General features: G+C 49.1%; 1 protein-coding gene across 1 annotated transcript in view; it reads right to left on the bottom strand.

The window, feature by feature from the left end:
• LOC119854513 (class I histocompatibility antigen, F10 alpha chain-like) overlaps positions 1 to 18,200 on the bottom strand; it is a 100,623-nt gene that overhangs the window by 20,196 nt on the left and 62,227 nt on the right. The gene's annotated exons all lie outside the window — the stretch shown is intronic.

Raw genomic sequence — 18,200 nt, 5'->3', positions numbered from 1 at the left:
TGTCAGCAACTCCAACAGAGGGGTAGGAGGGTGGCTCGTGGAATGGACGTGTGCAACACGTCTCAAAGAACAACCATTACAGAAAGGTTAGTAACCATTTTTTCTTCAACTGCTTGCACACGTCCATTCCACCTTTGGTGACTCCCAGTGGACACGTGGATTACAACACTGCCCAACCAAACCCAGTGCATCTCTAACTTGCTGGGTGATGGCATTGTTGGAAGAGAAAGTATGTACTGACGCCCAGGTGACTGCTCTGCAAACATCCTGGATTGGATCTGGGCCATGATCACCACTGAGGAAGCTTGTGCTCTCACAGAACGGGCCGTCAGGAAGGCAGGTGGTGGGACACCTGCCTGCTCGTACCACATGTGAATGCACAATGTGATCCAGGATTAAATTCTCTGAGCTGAAATGAAATGAAATACAACTTTATATCTTATTTCCCTAAATTCAGACATAAAAATGATACATGCCATCAAATGGAAAAAAAGATTCAGCAGATTACAACCTTTGTAAAGATCTGTTGCATGGCATATTTAGCATAAAGCATATTCCAGTTATGTCATATTCACATTCACAAGCATATTTTCATGAAGCATATGGAGTGCAACGTCACAGTCTTTCAAAGCCCTTGCGGAAGTAAATGGACCTATTGCGTGAAAAAAACTGATCAATCGCCCAGCAGGGCGTGGAAGGCTGAGAGAGCTGCTAGATGTATCATAAGAGATGAAATCACTAGACCTTTCTGTTTTAGATGAAGCAGATACTCCAGAACAGTCTGGACTTGTGGAGAGATGACTCAGCGGCTGAGGGGCAGGGGTGCTGGATCAGCATGGCCAAGGGGCCACGGCCCTACCAATTCAGTGGGCAAGAGCAGGGGAGGGGGAAGCCTCAGGGGAAGAGGTGGAGCGGGGGTGATGCCTCGGGGGAAGAAGCAGAAGCTGTTGCGCTCCCCCCACTTGTAGCGAGGTTCCAGTGCCCCTAGCTGTGATAACCAAACAGAGAATTACTTCCATTTGGGGAGGTAAGTAGCTCTGCTAGAAGGTTTCCTACTACCTAGCAAGACCTAGCAGACCTGCTCCAAACAGGCCAGTTCCACAGGATTTAACCATGGAGTTTCCACAACGTCAGGCAGACGGAGCATTTGGCTGTGATCTTGTGAGATCGGGTACAGAAAGAGAGGGAGCAGGTAGTGGGGCGGCTGCCCCACTCCTCCAGGGAGAGGGTTAAAAGCAGCCTTGAAGTGTCCTGGGGAGAGAAAACACCCATCCCTGCGTTTTCCGGGGAGGAGGAGGCAGCCTGCACCAGCATGGGACCTTCGTCTTCTCCTTCTGCACCAACCGAATCCCGTAGCTCCAGGTTCTGAGAGTCGGTACCTGACTCTGTGTCATAGTCCGGATCAGCTGCTGTTCAGTGTGACAGAGGAATCCTTCTCTCAGACACCACTGAGTAGGAGCATCTACACGGGGGGACCAGGCAGCAGACGAAAACCCCAGGGGTTCTGAAAAGGCCATTGTATCTGCATGGGCCTTTGCCTACTGGGCCGGGCTCTCGGAGGATCCCCCACCCTGGGATCCACCATTGCACAGGACTGACTGGTGGGGTACTGGTACCAGTCCCTCATCTGGGTGCAAGATTCAAACTCCAACTTGGATGATGAGTCATCTTGTGGGAAAGAGAGGGGTGGTACCCCTCAGCTCCAGGAGACAGTGCTGTGGAGCCAGGGATCGGGGCCGAGATGGGGAAGCCTGCTTCGACATAAGCAGAGAGCAAGGGGCCTGGTACCAAATAGGAGCTCAGGGCAACATGCTCCCTTCTGCTTGCCTGCACTGCTGGCACCAACTGTTATACTGCCAACAATGGTGGTAGCAAACATGCCAGCAAGTCCCTGGCCACCACAAACGCCTCCAGGATGCATGGTACCGCAACCCTGCTGCTGCCCCACTGCCTCTCCGGTGCCAGCGGCTGGTCGGGTACTGGACTCCATAGAGTCTGTGAACAGGGCGGAGTCGACGGTATCGCCTGCAGAGCAGGGGCAGAGGAGTGGCCAGATGCTGGTCGCACTCCCCTGCACTGAACCGGTGGCAGAGCTGACAGCGATCCTCAAGAAGAGTCTCATCCACACACTTTAGACAGCTAGAGTGCAGGTCGCTCAAAGGCATGGGCTCGCCGCAGGAGGCCCCGGGTTTGAAGCCCGGAGACGGAGGCATGCCCAGTTCCAGGAGCAGAGGAAACTCTGCTACAAGAGTCCAACTAACTATTTACACCAATCAGCGAAAGTCAAAAGGTGAGAAAAATACGAAGGGGAAAAGGGATGGAGTAACAATGAGAGAACCACTGAGAATCTCGAGAGGTGCGGGGCGGCTGCTCACAGAACACGCAGAGATCCCAAGCCAAGCGCCCGAGAGGAGTGGGGTAGGTCAGGCAGCCCCACCCACCCCTCTTCTCCTCTGTGCTAAACTCCACAGGGATGAGCAAGGTGGGGGCACCAATGGGGTCTCAGAGGGACTAGACCCCGAATTCCCCCATGTGCGTGTTGGGGACAGACACAGCTAGAGAGGGGAATACTATAGAGGCACCCACAGGACTGCGAGGAAGGGTAAATGGGGGGACGAGGGCAGGAGAGGGCAGTTGAGATAGTGATTGGGGAGGGGGCAGTGGGGACAGAACAGCAGCTCCCCAGAACAGATTTAGGGGTGGCGAGCGGAGCCCCTCTCTCAGCACTGGAGAGGCCAGTGTCCGTGTGAGCAGGTCAGGCTGGACAGGCTCAGCAGCAGGGGACCAATGGGTGAGACTAGTCAGGAGAGGGTTAAACTAGCTACAGAGGGGATGGGCTAGGGGGGCAGACACTTGGCAACCCTCCGCCCTGTCGCTTAGTCATGGGGCAGTGGCACCAGGAACCCAGGTGTCCAGGGCAGGACAGGAATTAGTTCTCATTGTTGCTGTCTCAGTGCTGGGAGCCAGGAGGGATTAGGGGAGTGGGTGGGGGGGGGTACCAGAAATGGTTGGGGATGCTCCCGGGTAAGGAGCAGTGTGACAGGCTAATATCACTGACACAGGGAAGTCATGGGGCTGGTGAGTGAAAATCCTAAAGGCTCAAAGCAGAACGCGAATAAAAAGTAGCTCTAATATTATTCCCCAAAAACTCATGACATTTAAGCCAAACTCAGGACTTCTGGAGCCTGACTGGTGATGTCTGAACACTTGGGGCTGTCGATATTGGGATTCCCCATCACTCGGTGTCTGGGAATTGAGACAAGGCGTCCCAGAGCCCTGCTCTAGCTCTAGGGTCTGACAGCGTCACTGTCGTAGTCAGGAGGAACAAACCCCTCCATGCAGGAATCTCCAGCTGCGATTCTCTGGCCTCAGTGACCAGGAAGCCGGACTAGCCGGGTCCAATGGGACCTTCTGGCCTATGCACCTCTGCTGCTCTGATTGGGAAATGACCACACGGGGGGGGGGGGGTGCCCTCGGAAGAGTGGCAGAGGCAGCTGCAAGTGGAACTGGTGGCAGGAATATGGGGTGTTTGGGGAGGGGACACCATGAATGTCCCGTTCCAGGGGGAGTCAAAAATATCTTTCACATGAAGCTCCAACCTGCAGCCCCCACAAGTGTCTCTCTCTCTCCCCCACATTCACACCGACTCCTTTGAGAAAATGCCCCCGTGCGCCTCTCTGTCCCCTCCCCCTGCTCACGTTGACACCACCATCCCCGACACGGATCCCTGTGTCCCTTCCACTTGTTTACATCAAGGCGCACCCACCCCGCCCCTGTGTCCCTCAGTTGGGCCATGTCCCACACTCACTCTCGGTCCGGTTGTAGAGCTAACGCAGGATTTTTCCTTGTTTCTTTTGACTGAAATAGTGAAATCGGTTAAATAGCAAAATAGTTTTAGTTTATCAAACTAATTAAATACACACCCCTAGTGCGAGTGCTGTTCTATCGATACAGCCGAGCTTTACACCAGTATAGCTTGTTGCTGTAAATGTAGGGGAACAATCTGTATCCGTATAGCCAGGACTTAAATTCAGTAGGAGCGGAGCGCCGGTAAATATTTTCAAACCTTGTGGAGGCAAGGTTTCATAGAATCATAGAATATCAGGGTTTGAAGGGCCCTCAGGGGGTCATCTAGTCCCATCCCCTGCTCAAAGCAGGACCAACCCCAACTAAATCATCCCAGCCAGGGCTTTGTCAAGCCTGACATTAAAAACCTCAAAGGAAGGAAAAAAAAGAAGGAGTCCTTGTGGCAGCTGAGAGACTAACAAAGCCCCATATGGACACAGTTGGTTAAGTTGGGCCTTGTCCGCGTGGAGAGTTGCACCAGTATAACTAATCATAAATGATTAAGCTTAACTGGTACAGAGCCCCACATGGACCCTCGTATTCTGATGTAAGAGAACCGTTTTTCCGTTCAGGTTCAGTTGCTGGGAATTAGTTTAAGCTAATCTAAAAAAGGCCACAGTTATGCATAAATAAGAGGGTCCACAAAGGGGTTTGCACTGATGTATCTAAACCAGTTGAATTAAACCAGAGCACGTTTGAAGTGTAGAAAAGGCCCTACTTAACCAAACACCTGTCGAGCAGAAGAAAGAATAGCTGTCCTAGGTAAAGATGCTACATCCCGTGGTCCTTCATTTGAGGACTGAGAATTCCCACCCCATGTCTCTGCTGCTCCAAGGAGACCTCCAGCAAAACAGGACGGGTGAGACTGAGAATAAAACAAGCAGGGGAAAAAATTCTTTTGGGCCTTTGCTATCCCTTAGGAAGCAACAGAAATGGACACCCTATTTCCCCCTTGTCAGGTCACCTGTAATGTAATGGGAACAGAGATTTTTTTTTTCAACGAAGGCTCAGCCAGACACCGATGGGAGTTGGTGCTGGATGTAACGCATTACAAAAGCCAAACCAGCCAGTGACAATGTGAGCTTGGCCCAGACCCTCTCTGATCCTCATCATTGTCCTTCTCTGCCCACACACACACACCCAGCCCTGCAGGTCCCAGGCGAAAGCTCTGCACCACTGAAGTTACACCGGTACTGGGTGTGACCCCCGAGATGACGGCCTCCTGTCTCGTTGCTGCAGGGATAACCCGACACATACACCCCCACTCCTCTGCTTTCGTTCCTGGCCCCTAACATAACTCGACCCTGTAGGGCCAGGCTGCACTGGCTCCTAACCCTCTTTAGGTCAAACCAAGCCTGTTACCGAGGAGACACAAGGGCACCAATGCACCTTGAACCATTTCAAACAAACCCCAAGCCCACCCCACAGCCTCACCCAGCTCAATACTGGCTGCTGAGCTCCCCAGGGCCTCATTTGCTGCCTCCCTGGGAACAAGGAAGATTCAAGTCCACACCTGGAAAAGCAGGATATGGATTGCCCTCTCCTCACCACACCCTAGTGGGATCCGGAAGGGGCGGAGGAGATGTTAACCCCTTTCAGTCTCTGGCCATGTGTTGGCGCCCCAACACGCCAACCAAAAACTGCAGAATTGGAATTAATTTGTAAACTGGACACTGTTAAATTAGGCTTGAATAAAGACTGGGAGTGGATGGGTTATTACACAAATTAAAAACTATTTCCCCCTGCTAAGTTCCCCCCTACCATTGCTCACACCTTCCTGTCAGCTCTTTAAAATGGGCCATCCTGATTCTCACTACAAAAGGTTTTTTTCCTCTACTGAGAATAGCCCACCTTAATGGATTCGTCTGTTAGAGTTGGTACGGCAACCTCCATGTTTTCATGTTCTCTGCGTATATATATCTTCTGACTGTATTTTCCAGTGGATGTACCCTATGAATTGGGTTTTAGCCCACGAAAGCTTATGCCCAAATATATTTGTTAGTGTCTAAGGTGCCACAAGTACTCCTCGTTTTTTGGGTTTTTTTGTTAATACAGACTAACATGGCTACCACTCTGAAATAAATTAGTGCATCTCTCCCCTAAATACATCTGTAAGCACAAAGAACACCCTGGAGACCAGGCCTTTAAATGTTAGGAAACATCAGAATTAAGGTAATGGGTTGTACTTCCTTTGCAGTGCTTGGGAGGTGGGGAGGCGGTGACCTCACAGAGAGTCCATGACAAGGCCAGGGAGGGCAGGCTGCAGGGCAGGGGGATCTCAGAGACCCCCGTGGCTTTGCTGCAGGGAGCCTCCTTCTTGAGGTGTCTCCTTGAGGACTGAGAAAGAATTCAGGGTCACGTATGTGGAGCATGAGGTGGAGCCTCTCTGGAGTTTTCTCCTTTCCCACTGCTAATTGAGTGAGACGACAGACGTCCCTGTGGAGAAGGTCAGAGCCCCAGAGAGGTTTGGTACCTAGGCAGCCTGAACCACCTGGACCTGGCCAAATTCTAGGCATGGAAAACACGAGATTATGGTGGGACAATTTGCCCCCAGCTAAGCCTTTGTCCCTTAGTGTCATTGGGGTTTGTCTTTTTTGGTTTCCCTTTTTCTGCTTCTCTCCCTCCGCTGGCGAGGAGGGGACTGCTCTCTAGCCCTCATGGTGGGAGGCCTCCCAAAGAGATGGGACAGGAGCCGTGCTCTGAGAGTGATTCTCACTGGTGACCTGAACCATCCCTGGGCCATCTGGGGAACCTGCAGCGCACCGCCAGAGTCTCAATGCTGTTTGGCTGAGCAGGGGGTCTAGTGGCAGGGAGGAGATTCAGGACTTTGTTGTTCTCTTTTAAGGCCCAGCAAATAAGCCAGAACCAATCATCTGCTTGGTGAATTGTTCTCCTTCTCGCTGCTGATTGTCTCTGAGCCGTTCCTGGTTCTCACTGATGTTCTAGTGCTTCTAAAGTACTTTCTGAGGAATCAGTGTGAATGGTTGTGGTCTGTAGCTCATTGAAGGTCACGTTATTCTGATCATTCAGTGTGTGAAACTCCAGACTGATGGTTAGTTTGAAAGTCAGGACACCCGGGTCCTGTTCCCAATTCTATCCCGACAGGTTGTGTGATGTAAGACAAGGCCCTTCGCCTTTCTCAGCCTTCGTTTCTCCCTCTGTCAGTTCTGGAGAACAATCCTCTCACACCTGCCTCCTGGTGGGGGGAGGCTGGGGAGCTGTGGGGACCTGTCTGAGGGTGTCACTAGTAGCAGTGTATCGTAGGAGGTGTCCTGTCGGGTTGAGTCATTCCAGATGATGATGTAGTGCAGCAGAACCTCGTTTTCCCAACCTTGCATTACGCAGCTTTCCATGTGAACCGAACCAACCGTGCACACAGGTCCAGAAGCCGGCGATTTCTCCTTTGGCTGCTAGATGGTGCTGCAGCCTCCCACTTCCCCCTTCTCCTGGTTAGCGCAGGGGGGTTAGTCTCCCCAGGAAGAAGGCCCTTCTCGTTTTGAATGTTCCGTGATGTGCATCATGTGGACTGTCGGGATATGGGTCAAAAAGTTGGAGGGCTTGTTTCACGGTCTACACAAAGACAATCTTTCTTCCTTTTAAGACATGACATTTTGGGTCAAGATCCTTGTTTATTCAGGGACTTATCCAGAAAGACCCAAAGTATTTGGGATATAAGACTTGTATGGAAGGGTGCACAGGGCTAAAGTGTTTTTTGCCACCATAGCAGGTTATTTGTCCCAAGAATGAAGTCAATCCCCCTTCAAAAGAAGCCCCAAGTGAGCTGTTACCAGAAGTGCCCTTTACCTTGGGGTACGCTCATTTATTAGGGATACTCTTCGGGGGGGGGGGAGATTCTGTAATTCTGTCAATGTACTGCTTGTGTCACTTGTGTTTTCCTATGGAGCGCTACTCCTTCCTTCTGCAAGTTCCCTCCCAATGGAGCTATCCTGCAGGACCTAGGTTCCCCAGGGCTGGGGCTCTTCCACCCTGAAATCTGATGAACGTGATCTGATGAACACACACACACACACAAATTAACATAGCATGTCAGAGAGGTCTGGATAATCAGCACTCACAACCTGAACCCTTATCTGTCCCGGGACTCAGTCGGCTGGATTGAACAGCAATTTAAAGATGGTACCCTCATATGTCTTTGGACTCAGCGGGCTGGGCTGAGCAACACCTTAATCTGCCACCCTCCTATGCCCCTGGGTTCATCACATCCCTATCCCCAACTTCACACCACAACCATTCTGCTAGTAACCCGCTTGATGAGCAAATCCCACAGGATTTTTGGGGCTGCAGGGATCTTCAGCTTTGGTACAAGGAGCGTTGCTGCTGAGTGAATGGAGAAGCCAAAAACACCGATGCGGAGGGGGGGGTGGCGGGGGGGGCGGAGAGAACAATGAATTTAACCTTGAAAGTTATTTATTGGAAGGCAGCAACTTTACAAGGGGAGCCAAAGAAACAAAACCATTCCAAGATTAAATCGAACTTAAATTTGATTACAAAAGTTAGGGCTAGCAAACTATAATGGATCACAAAAGGCAGGGTCAGGAGGCTATACCAAGAGAGAGACAGAGACACAGAAAGATACAGATGGATCTCAGCACTCCTTAAAGCTTAAACTCCTTAAATCGATCAGGGTTCCCAGGTGGCATTGGTAGCTGAGGGACCAGAGCACTGGAGCAAGGCAGAGCCCCCAGCACAATCAGTCAGGAAAAGATAATGAGGAGGACTTGTGACACCTTAGAGACTAACCAACTGATGTGAGCATAAGCTTTCATGCGCTAAAGGCCACTTCATCAGATGCATGCAGGGGAAAATACAGGAGGAAGATATATATATATCTTCCAGAGAAGACGAGAAACTAGGGGTTGCCATAGCAACTCTTAACGAGACCAATGGATTAAGGTGGGCTGTTAGCAGCAGGAGAAAAAAAACTTTTGCTGTAATCATCAGGCTAATCTGGGGGACTAAAACTGCAGGGCAGAGAGACCAGTAAGTGTCAGGGGGTCCCGATCCAATCCCCCAGCTTCCATTGCCGGGAGCCCCCTCCACCTGCAACTTCAACTTGTAAAGATTGTAAATAAAACCTGTACAGCTGTGTGCCTTAGGGCAAAAAGTTACACACAAGTACATGAAATACACTATGAAAGAAAACATGCAAAAGAAAACACAGTGTGTAAAACCAGCTAACAAAAGCCTGAGCAGCCAAAACAGCAGCCAGGTGTTGCTCCCACTAAGAGGGAACAGTGACAATAAATCATCCTTCACATTTCTCATAGGAACTACTAGGGCCTGATGAAATTGGGGCAGATTGAAAACTGTGAAAATATTTTTTAAAAGAAAACACATCCACAACTTTATTCCATTTTATTTACAGCATCATTATTCATACTTGCCTGGCTTGACCTTCTGTGCCAGAAGAGAGGCAGACAGACTAGGATGAGGACCACCAGCTGTGCCCCCACAAGACTGGGCTCTGGGCCAATCCTCCAAATATCTTAGACCCACATCTTTCCCCAGAACAACCCCCACATACTGGACCAGACCCACATCCATCCCCAGAATGACTATCAGTGACCTGGACAGCAAATCCAGCTCACTCAGGAAGGAGAACTCTTGAAATTTTCTTTGGTTTTTTCATCTCCCTGTTCTTCCCCTAATTGTTGGGGGCGGAAAATATCTGGCCGTGGGAAGCGAAGATGCAGGCCCTGGATTCTACCTCTTGTGAGCCTTCAGCACACAGCCAGACTGTGGCCTACAGTCTGGTGGCACGCTAGAAGTGCCATCTCAAAGTGGTTCAATTTTACAGCTCGATTTGGCTGTTGGTTTCTGGCCCAAAATTCGGAGGCCTGACAATGTCAGCAATGGGCAAACGTGGCTTGTTGCTGTAAGGGTCTGCTTCGCACTTCGGATGCCAGAGGGCCTGGCTGCAGCTCCCGCACAAGCCCTCCCGCAGGGTGTGTTTGCTTCTGCACCTTCCCATTTCCAGGCTCCTTCTGCCTGGGTGTGTGGCTGGTCGATTTTTCTTTGGAAACTCCTGTGAAATGCGGCTTTCCTTCGAGTTCCTAAAGGATTTGTTGGACTGGGGCTTGAGTCTCCTTTATCATGCAAGAGATCCTGTCTTCAAATTTCGACCAAGTCCTTGCCAAGGCTCCGTTTGCTGCTGACCCTGGAGGTTTTTTTCACCTGTGTTTTTCGCCAACTTCCTGCCTGCAGAGAGAGAGCTGCATGAGGATCTGACTGTGGTTTGTTGGTCAAGATGTAAGATTCTCACTCTGGGCGGGAGAGAGTGTGGAGAAGACCTTGGAAAGGTGAAGTCAGGGGCAGTGCTTTTTCAGGTGCCTGTTTTTGTGGGGGTTTGTTTAATGTTGTTTTTTGCTGAAATTGAGAGAAAGGTTGTTGGCTTTTCAGCCTGAACGCTTGTTCTGTCCAGCAGCCGAAACTGCCAGCCTTGTTTCACCTGATTAATGTTGGCCGGTGACAGGGTCACGTTAGCACCTTTGACTCGTTTGGATCCCTTGATTCTACTGAAATTACCACAAAAGTTCCCACCCCCTATGTGAGTAGCATGTGGGACTGAGCATCTTTTTTCCTTTCTCCCCTCTAGGATGTCAGAAGCACCCTAGACAGGTGCATGGCTCCTTCCCCTTCACGTGTCATGATAGTGGGCACAGGCTGAGACAAAACAACTATCCCAGGGACAAGTGCAAAGTGGAGAAGTTGACTTTTGGAGTCGGAATCTCCTATGGGTTATTACAAACCCGGGGTTCCTGCATTTCCTACAAAACAGAACCTGTTTTCTAAATCGCTTCTCTGCTAATGCTGTGTCTTACCTTATTTGGGTAGACCGTATGTCGCTCAGTGGTGTGAAGAAGCTACCCTCCAAGTGACACAAGTTACACTGACCTAAGTGCCAGTGTGGACAGTGCTATGTCGCTGGGAGAGTTTCTCCTGCCAACATGGCTACGGCTGCTGGCTGGGGGTGGAGAGCTCCCTCCCGTCAGCTTCCAGCGGCTACACTAGAGAGCTTCCAGCGGGCCAGCTGCAAGGGTGCTGAGGTGCCACTGTAAGCTCCCTAGTGCAGCCACAGCCTTAGGGCAGGGACGATGCCCCGGGACTCTGGGGATACAGTACGGGCCTGTCACCTCCAGGGCACTGGGGTTCTCTTTGCCCAGGGCGGGAGTGAACAGAAGTCTGTATGACGTGATGACCATTCAGAGACTGGTAAGGAATGAGCTGGTTTGAGGGAAGTTGATCTCAGTCCAGTTGCAGGTGGGCAGATATCCACAGAACAAAGACCAGCAGGAACCTTGGAATCTAGTGATCAAAGCATGGAGTCCGAGGAGTGAATTGCCCCCAGGAACTGAACTCCTGTCCGGTCCCCAGACCTGGTCTCAGTCAATCAGGGCTTAAGCACATTGATTGACGGGACACCTCGGGGAAGCTTGCCCAGGCATTGCTGGAGCTGGAGCTATTCTGTGGCTGGATACACTGAAATTCATTCTCCCGGCCCCTCAATTCAGCATTTCTCACTGGGAAGAAATTCAGAGTAAAATACGGCAATCAAAGAAATAATGATGAATGGGGAAAAAACGGTTTCTTTCTAGATGTGAAAAAGGGAAGTTCTAGCAACTGGAGGACACGTCTGCTGACCTGGAAATCAGACTTGGTTATTGGTGGCAACAAACCAGTGCTCTAAAGGAGACTGTGAGGAAAATCAAAGGTACCGAGAAAGGTGCTAGGTGGGGAAACTGAGACACTCATCTGGGACTTTTGGAAGTGACAGGCTCTGACCAATTAGTTTTAATAGATGCTAACATCAAACTGAAACAAATGAGAGTGAACCAAGAAATCATCATTCCTGACTCAGGAGAAAAGTCGGGGGGGATTTTCCAAGGCCACAACAACAAACGGTTCATAATCTGTAGTCATTTGAATGTGGTTCCTTTGACCACTAACAAGTTACTCTGAAGTAAGGAGAAATCCAGGGTCCAGGTGAAGGGAGCCATGTCCCATTCTCCAGTCTGACAGTCCAGTCATGGCTTAGTCCTGTTTCTAAATAGAGAAAAGAGTCCAATAATAAAAACAGTTTAATAAAAGCGAGAAAGTCCGAACATTAGTGTATCGAGCAGGGAGCTGGTGGATTCTAACTCACTTTGTAACCTTGGCCAGTTTAATTATATTTCCATGTCCCTATCTTTACAGTGGGGAGAGCAATAATTACAGACCTCACAGGAGGGGGTTGGTTTGATGCTGAATCACATGGCTAAGCAACAAGACCCACAAATTCCCTGTATGCTTTGGGAGCCAGGTTTGCTGTTCGAATTCTGCATTTCAGATGAGTTCCGGCCTGGGCATTGTGATTTTTTCCCAGTTTCTCTGGCCTTGGGGCATTGCTGGGCTCACAGCTATGATGGGCGAGTGGTTCTGGTGTTGGGCTAGAAATCTAATCGGGTTTCCCTGTACAGGTTCAAATCCTGCTCACAGCAAGGCCTGTGTTCTAGCCACACTTGCTAAGCAGGGCAATACATCTCTACAGACCCTGAGATGCTCTCAGTACACTCCCCACCCCAAGTAAACCCTGTTCTGCTCCTTGCATAGAGGTGCTTGGGATGGTGCCTCATGCCGTGTCCCTGAGGTGCGAGGCAAACTCTCAGCTCCTGAAGCCTCTGCCTCTCACCTAGTGCCCCATGGCTCAGTCCCATTCCTGGGTGCTGCTCCTCTCCAGAGTGTGGAAGGAGCTGAGCACGGGCAGCACGTCTAAGAGGACAGGGGAGGCTGAGCTACTGGGGGTGTGGTGCGGGTCACGCCCCTGGAGACACGTGGGCCCATTGTCACCTTTCAAGCGCTGGAAGCGAAGCCTCAGAGAAGTGGGGGCACCACCTATGCTCTGCCTCTTCCCATTCCCCACTGCACCTCTTCCTGCCCTGTCTCCTTCCCCAAGGACCTGTTGCCCCCTGCTCACCTAAGGCAGAAAAAAGAGATGGGGGCCTGGCCCCATGGCCCCCCTGGTAGCCCCCCCTTACAGGAAAGGGTCAGAGAGGAGCAAGCAGGGGGTGAGTGGAGTCTTGGGGGAAGAGAGAGAGAGGAGCGGGGGTCAGGTAGGAGGGTTCGGGGGAGGGGGCAGAGAGGAGTGAAGAGTGGGGGGGCTTCTGGGGATTGGTCAGTAAGAGGCAGAGTGAGGGAGGGGCCTCAGGGGAAGACAATGACATGGGGCGGGGCCTTGGTGACAGGGCCATGATCTAAGCGCCGGTGGCCCCCCAACTTCTAGCGAGCTTCTGGCACCTGTGTGTGAACCTCCCCAAACAGAGCCTCCTGTGCCCCCTGTACCGCCGCGTGTACTAAATGCTTCCAGAGCCCTGGATGGAACAAGCCCTGGGCACCTGATTGTCAGAAGTGCTGGACACCAGCAGCTCCCACTGACTTCGGTTAGATCTGTGGGTGCTCAGAGCCTTTGAAAAACAAACCCTGGGTGTGCAGAGGGGGGATTGGACACCCAAGGTGGGTCTGATTCTTGTTTGTGCTAAAATGACATGACACCTTTACGTTCATGGCAGTGTAAAGGGGCTGGAGCAGGGAATAAAGCCCTCTAGACACGGCCAGACACAGGGAAAGGGTCGTCAGTGCGGAAGAAAATCAGGTCCAGAGTTATACAAGGTGTGCAGAGAATATTCTGGATTCTGTTCATTACACTTCGCCCTTGCAAGAAATTCTTCCTGTATTTTCTCCATTTCATTCCTTGACTCTCTTTCTCTGCCCCTTTCCCCGGTTTGTTCCTCAGAATTAGAATTAGACTTTGTTCCTCAGAAAAGGCTCCTTGGATTCAAATCCTTGGTTGTTACAGAGGCAGGGACTTAATTTTGCCTTCAGGAGATACCGTCCTTTTCCACAAGTATGTCAAAATGGATGTCCTGGTAAATCTCAACTCCCTCTCCCCTGGGGATCACATGTGCCTGAGCCCAGCAGGGTAAAACAAGACTTATGCACTGGGGCCTGGAGGGAGAGCCCGTCTGCCACCACCCCATGTCCCCAAGGGGTTGTCTGTGTGACTGCTTTCCTCTGAAAGGTCAGGTACACAGTTCACGCTCCGAGTCTGAGTTCCAGGCTGCTTGCCTGGTGGAGTGGGGCAGGGGCTGAGGGGAGGACGCGGCTGAGTCAGCCCCGCTGTGTGGGGCGTCCATCCCCAAGTGACCAGCATGAGGTCATTCCTGTGCTAAGAACATGACTTGCCCAGGGAGCTGCCTGAGCACACTCACTTGCTGAGAGGGTTGCTCAGGGCTTTGGTTCTCTCCCACTGGAGCTTTCATAGATTCATAGATACTAAGGTCAGAAGGGACCATTCTGATCATCTAGTCCGACCTCCTGCACAGTGCAGGCCACAGAATCTCACCCACCCACTCCTATGAAAAACCTCACCCATGTCTGAGCTATTGAAGTCCTTAAATCATGGTTCAAAGACTTCAAGGAGCAGAGAAGCCTCCCTCCAGTCAACCATGCCCCATGCTACAGAGGAAGGCGAAAAACCTCCAGGGCCTCTCCAATCTGCCCTGGAGGAAAATTCCTTCCCGACCCCAAATATGGCAATCAGCTAAACCCTGAGCATATGGGCAAGATTCACCAGCCAGATACCCAGGAAAGAATTTTCTATAGTAACTCAGATCCCATCCATCTAATATCCCATCTCAGGGGATTTGGCCTATTTACCCTGAATATTTAAAGATCAATTACTTACCAAAATCCCATTATCCCATCATACCATCTTCTCCATAAACTTATCAAGTAGAATCTTAAAGCCAGATAGATCTTTTGCCCCCACTGCTTCCCTTGGAAGGCTATTCCAAAACTTCACTCCTCTGATGGTTAAAAACCTTCGTCTGATTTCAATTCTAAACTTCCTGGTGGCCAGTTTATACCCATTTGTTCTTGTGTCCACATTGGTGCTGAGCTGAAATAATTCCTCTCCCTCTCCTGTATTTATCCCTCTGATATATTTATAGAGAGCAATCATATCTCCCCTCAACCTTCTTTTCGTTAGGCTAAACAAGCCAAGCTCCTTAAGTCTCCTTTCATAAGACAAGTTTTCCATTCCTCGGATCATCCTAGTAGCCCTTCTCTGTACCTGCTCCAGTGTGAATTCATCCTTTTTAAACATGGGACACCAGAACTGCACACAGTATTCCAGGTGAGGTCTCACCAGTGCTTTGTATAATGGTACTAAAACCTCCTTATCCCTACTGGAAATACCTCTCCTGATGCATCCCAAAACCGCATTAGGTTTTTTCACAGCCATATCACATTGGCAGCTCATAGTCATCCTATGATCAACCAATACTCCAAGTCCTTCTCCTCTTCCGTTACTTCTAATTGATGCGTCCCCAACTTATAGCTAAAATTCTTGTTATTAATCCCTAAATGCATAACCTTACACTTCTCACTATTAAATTTCATCCTATTACTATTACTCCAGTTTACAAGGTAATCCAGATCCTCCTGTATAATATCCCGATCCTTCTCCGAATTGGCAATACCTCCCAGCTTTGTATCATCTGCAAACTTTATTAGCACACTCCCACTTTTTGTGCCAAGGTCAGTAATAAAAAGATTAAATGAGATTGGTCCCAAAACCGATCCCTGAGGAACTCCACTGGTAACCTCCCTCCAACCTGACAGTTCGCCTTTCAGTAGGACCCGTTGCAGTCTCCGCTTTAACCAATTACTTATCCACCTTTTGATGTTCATATTGATCCCCATCTTCTCCAATTTAACTAATAATTCCCCATGTGGCACGGTATCAAATGCCTTACTGAAATCTAGGTAAGTTAGATCCACTGCATTTCCTTTATCTAAAAAATCTGTTACTTTTTCAAGAAAGGAGATTAGGTTGGTTTGGCACGATCTACCTTTTGTAAAACCATGTTGTATTTTGTCCCATTTACCATTGACTTCATTGTCCTTAACTAATTTCTCCTTCAAAATTTTTTCCAGGACCTTGCATACTACAGATGTCAAACTAACAGGCCTGTAGTTACCCGGATCACTTTTTTTTCCTTTCTTAAAAATAGGAACTATATTATCAATTCTCCAGTCATTCGGTACTGCTCCTGAGTTTACAGATTCATTAAAAAATCTTGCTAATGGGCTTGCAATTTCAGGTGCCAATTCCTTTAATATTCTTGGATGAAGATTATCTGGGCCCCCCGATTTAGTCCCATTAAGCTGTTTGAGTTTCGTTTCTACCTCAGATATGGTAATATCTACCTCCATATCCTCATTCCCATTGGTCATGCTACCATTATCCCTAAGATCCTCTTTAACCTTATTAAAGACTGAGGCAAAGTATTTGTTTAGATATTAGGCCATGCCTAGATTATCTTTAACCTCCACTCCATCCTCAGTGTTAAGCGGCCCCACTTCTTCTTTCTTAGTTTTCTTCTTATTTATATGGCTATAGAACCTTTTACTATTGGGTTTAATTCCCTTTGCAAGGTCCAACTCTACTCGACTTTTAGCCTGTCTCACTTGATCCCTACATGTTCTGACCTCAATTAGGTAGCTTTCTTTGCTGATCCCTCCCATCTTCCACTCCCTGTATGCTTTCTGCTTCTTCTTAATCACCTCTCTAAGATGCTTGCTCATCCAGCTTGGTCTACAACTCCTTCCTATGAATTTTTTCCCCTTTCTTGGGATACAGGCTTCCGATAGCTTCTGCAGCTTTGATTTAAAGTAATCCTAGACCTCCTCTGCCTTTAGATCCACAAGTTCTTCAGTGCAATCCACTTCCCTAACTAATTTCCTTAATTTTTGAAAGTCAGCCCTTTTGAAATCAAAAACCCTAGTTGCAGATTTATTTTTGTTAATCCTTCCATTTAGTTTGAACTGAATTAGCTCATGATCACTTGAGCCAAGATTGTCCCCTACAACCATTTCTTCTATGAGGTCCTCGCTACTCACCAAAATTAAATCTAAAATGGCATCCCCTCTAGTCGGTTCAGCAACTACTTGATGAAGGAATCCATCAGCTATCGCATTTAGGAAAATCCGAGCCCTATTCTTATTACTAGCACTGGTCCTCCAGTCTATATCTGGGAAGTTAAAGTCTCCCATGATCACGCAGTTTCCATTAGTATTTACTTTATTAAAGACATTAAAAAGGGCTCTATACATATCTAAATTAGATCCCGGAGGTCTATAGCACACCCCAACCACTATCGTAGGAGAGGCTTTACTAGTTTTCTTCCCCAATGTAATTTTTGCCAAGACGGACGCTGTCTTATCCATTGCATCGCTTCTTATTTCTTTACATTCTACCTCATCATTGATATACAATGCTACTCCACCCCCTTTACCTTTGTTTCTGTCTTTCCTAAACAGCACATCCCCTTCAATACCTGTAGTCCAGTCATGACTACTATTCCACCATGTTTCTGTTATCCCTATAATATCTGGTTTCACTTCCTGCACCAGTAGCTCTAGTTCCTCCATTTTGTTACCTAGGCTCCTCGCATTGGTGTACAAACATCTTAATTTTTGCTGTTTGGCCTTGCTCACATTTTGTACCCTATTAGGCACAGTCATTCTACAGCCAGTATAACCTATTAGACTAGTATCCACACTACGGGGTGGATTAACAAAACTTTAACTCTGGAAATGCTCCAGTCTCCCAACAATGACAGCCATGAGGGAATGTTGATGTTCTCTCTCCCTTCTCTTGCAGGGACAGCAATGGATGGTTGCTGCTCTCTTGACATTGGATGTCAGGGAGGGACTTCATGATGAACACAGGAATGGGTGAGTAGACCTAACTAAAAACCCTTCCTATCCCTCTTTGCGTCGTCTCTGCCTGGATGTTAGACCCTATCTACCCAGTTTCAATAAGTGCTTGAGAGTGTGCTTCCCAACCCAAACTAATATAGCAAATGGCAAAAGGTCACCAGATTCTTTCCCCAAATCCAAGATGGCCACCTGACAGATAACCCAAAAAGGTACATGCCTTTCTTCCCTTCTTTTATGAAAATTTGGAAGGGGCAACCAGCATTTTACACACCCGGAGACTGGATTTGACCAATAGGGAAAAGTTGCTGTGCAGGGTGACCCATCCAGAAGGGGGTTGTATATGCCCTCTGAGAACTCCTCTCTGTGTCCTCTACCAACTGAAGTGGGCGTCAGCCCCGTAGGATCCCCCTGAGAGGGGATTTGACCAAATAACGGAAGTGCCACAATGGATTGACCTGCGCGCAACAGGACCCTGTGGTCCCTCTAAAACATCCCCACACCACCCTCTAGCAGTTGGCGAGGGTTTCACTCCCACCTTAGGCCATCTCAGAAGGGAAACGTGTATCAATTCA

The sequence above is a fragment of the Dermochelys coriacea genome, chromosome 4 (genome assembly GCF_009764565.3).
Source record: "Dermochelys coriacea isolate rDerCor1 chromosome 4, rDerCor1.pri.v4, whole genome shotgun sequence".
In the NCBI taxonomy this organism is placed as follows: Eukaryota; Metazoa; Chordata; order Testudines; family Dermochelyidae; genus Dermochelys; species Dermochelys coriacea.
Note: the sequence above shows the minus strand (reverse complement) of the source record. Positions and strands in the feature narration are given on the sequence as shown.